This window comes from Aulonocara sp. 'chitande type north' Nkhata Bay, linkage group LG6 (assembly GCF_057382095.1).
Source record: "Aulonocara sp. 'chitande type north' Nkhata Bay isolate Kocher_YH1m ecotype deep benthic linkage group LG6, A_spYH_male_GT1.1, whole genome shotgun sequence".
Taxonomy (NCBI): domain Eukaryota; kingdom Metazoa; phylum Chordata; class Actinopteri; order Cichliformes; family Cichlidae; genus Aulonocara; species Aulonocara sp. 'chitande type north' Nkhata Bay.
Window position 1 is genome coordinate 13,549,466 of NC_141349.1, and position 3,468 is coordinate 13,552,933.

The window sequence follows — 3,468 nt, forward strand, 5'->3', positions numbered from 1 at the left end:
TTCATCTGCCGAGTGACACCGCAGATTCTGGGATCCGATACCAAGCAAATACAGGGCCAGTGTACCGATACCAATACCGATAATTGTAACCTACAAACATGAGATGAATCATCAATTTGCAAATTTTGAACAGATTTTAATGACCACTGGCATTTTTATTTTCCACAATAATTAGTTAACACAACAAAACACACCTTTCAGCTTTTCATATATTTTGAAATTTGTTTTTTTGGAGAGCTGGAATGTAAATTTTAAAGCACTTGGTCGAGTTCTGTATTTTAAATGTGTTGTAGGCTATGAATAAAACAGATGTGACAGTTAACAATAAAAGGTTATTATATTCAGACATTTTTCATAGTGCATATTTGAGGTATATTTTGTGAGTTTAAAAACAATATTTTATTACAATTCAGTAGGCTACATACTGACCGTAAAGTATCGATCCGATATCAACATTTAGTTTAATTCACCCACATCTATTGCATCTGTCTGTGTTTGCCTGTCTGCTATAAAGCCAAGTCATAAATCCAAATTTATACAAAGAGAAAAGTAGCCCTCTACTTACTTCCCTAAGTGCTGTTCCAGAGAAGACGTAGAAACCACAAAGAGAAAACCATCATGTGTAATTTTGCGTGTGTTAAGTATGTAATATAAATGTGACCTCAGGTCATTAGACTCCCACAGATACCCAGAAACATTACTGGGGACTTGCAGCTATTTGAAGGATTTCCACCCTGAGCTTAACAAACAAAAATCTATAAGTACCCACATCCCACCTAACAACAGGAACACATGCCCCAGTATGTACCTAATGTCTGTAATGAGCTATTTTAGTTATAAGGGGATAAAGAGTGAAAGCTAGGTGTGGCTTATTCTTGTGTAAGTCAGCTTGCCCGGTCTTGTTCTGTCTGCTGGGTGTGTTGAAGGAGAGGGGTGTAGTCTCTTCACTGAGTTACCTGACACCTGCAAAATCCAGCAGGGTAAGACAAAAGAACAGAGGGCCGGGTTTACTCATTCAAACGTGCAAGGATCCATTTTCACCCACCTTTCTGCCAGGCTTCTTAAAAGAATTCAGTTAAATTAGATGCAGAGAAAAAATGATAGAGGCAGCAATACCTGATCATAAGATACAAGTTTCTGTTAAAAACAAAAACAGTATAACCTGTATCTGCTGGTATTAAAGGTACTTTCCACTGCTGTCTAAAGGGTCACCACTGTGGATGGATGGATCCACATGTTTGGATTTGGCATAGATTTTACACTGAATGCCCTTCCTGCTACAATCCTCTCGTGTATCTTGGCTGGTGCCCAGCACTCAGAGTAAGTCTGTGACTTCCTGAGGTCAGGAGCTCCTTTGTGTCTTCTCTGGCTTATGCATCCAAGGCAAATATGATTATCTTTTTTCTGCTGACATGATTTCCTATATTGTGTGTGAGAGAGAGAGTTTTAAAAGAACAGTTTCCCACTGTCTCTGTTCTGTTTTACCCAAATTTGATCTGCATTTCAATTCTTTTTTTCATTGCATCAGTTCACAATAGTTGAGAGTGGGAAGGAAAAACTCCCTTTTAACAGGAAGAAACCTCCAGCAGAACCAGGCTCCGGGAGGGGGCAGAGAAGAGAACAAAGAAACAAAAGCAGAGTCTAAAATAAAGTGTATGGCATGCAGTAATGGCATGTAGCCACGTGATGTGTGGAAAATGTGGGTGTGGCCAAGAAATGCTGAGTCCATCAAGGGAAGCGCACCAGCAGCATAACTAAGGGATGGCTCAGGATCAGCTGATCCAGCTCTACATGCCAAAATAGAACTTTCAAGACTAATTTTAATAATAGACAGGGTGTCTGTCTCATGAATCCAAGGAGTTTTTGGAACATCCGGATAATAAATCGTTACAACAGACCGGCCTAGAAGTAACAAATGCATGAACTAGATTTTCAGCATCACTCTGACACAGGATGTTTCTAATTTTAGCAATGTTGAAGATGAAAGAAGGCACACCTACACACTTCTTTAATGAGCATGTTTACTCCAAATCACTGCCAGGTTCCCTGCAATGTTACAGGGGCACAAAGTAATGACATCCAGAGTAAGCATGGTTAGACACCACATATTAAACTGTCACTGAGATTTTCAAGCAGAGTAAAATAACCTTGGTTTTGTCTGTATTTGGAGCATTTTAACAAACCCTTAAAATCTGAGTTTGTTCAATCTACAGATGCAGAGCTCCTAACTTGTGTGCACAAGATTAAAAAAAATCTCACCTCTGTCTCATTTTCCAGTCACTGGTGTTCAGATTCTCATAGGCGTTGCTGTATACATTCACATTTGAACCTTAACTCTCAAACATAGTTATTGCTGAACGCGGTAGTTCCTCCGAGCTCTCTCTGATTTGGTTCATTGTGTTTCGTTCATGATTCAGGTCACGGTTTTTATATGAGCATTATTTTCAGTGGCAGAGGAGCTTTTACGAGCTGGTTTTTGTCTTGAACAACTGGTGGAAACCAAAAATAGAGGTAAAAAAAAAAAAGGTAATGATTAACGCCTTACTTTGATGACTCTAAGCTGTGAATGTGGGGTTTTTTCCACCCTCTAGCAGTGATGTAGAAGCACATCTCTTGGAGATGACATGTCTAGCTTTCACCCTCCAACCAGAAAAGGATAGTGAAACTGTGGTTTTTAGTTGTAAAGCATAATGCACCTCTGAACATGTCTCAGACATTCATTGGCATAACTTAACATTTAAAAAAGGGTTATATTCTTACACTTACAATTTGTGTTGAACCAAACTTTCATTTTCTTGACTACTGCTTTGGTTAATTGGTAAATGGACTGATTCTTATATAGCGTCTTTCCACTCTCCTGGAGCACTCAAAGCACTTTATACAACATGTCACATTCACGTAGGCACTGTTTTCTATGGTTTTCAGTGCTGGATGCATCAGAGAGCAACTTGGGAAGTCAGCATCTTGCCTGAGGATATTTGGTATGCAGACTGGGGGAGCCGGGGATCAAACCACCAACCTTCCAATCAGCACATGACCTGCTCTACCTCCTGAGCTACAGCCACCCCTAGTTTGGCTTACTATTTCCCATGAAGAGGATTTTCTGGGAAGTCAGCTGTATGTACTCCATGTGTGTTGAATCATCTTTTTCCTCTCTCTGTTTGAGGTCAAATAGGTTTTTTTTCCTCCTGAATTTCACAGTTAGATGCTGCTTGCCTGCAGCATACGAGTTTTTCACGGGAACAGTTAAATGGATGCCATTCAGATCACGAATAATGAATCCAAGCTTCAGACCATCAAGGAAATCTTTCAGCTTGATAGGTGGAATTTACTGGACTTTCAGGCTAAAGTTGGCTTGTGCAGAAAGCAGATGATGTGATACAATGTGAGCATGAATCACATAGCAGAGGGCAAACAGAAAGCAAAAGTAAGGAGACAAAATCTGATAATGAAGTAAACACTTGGCTT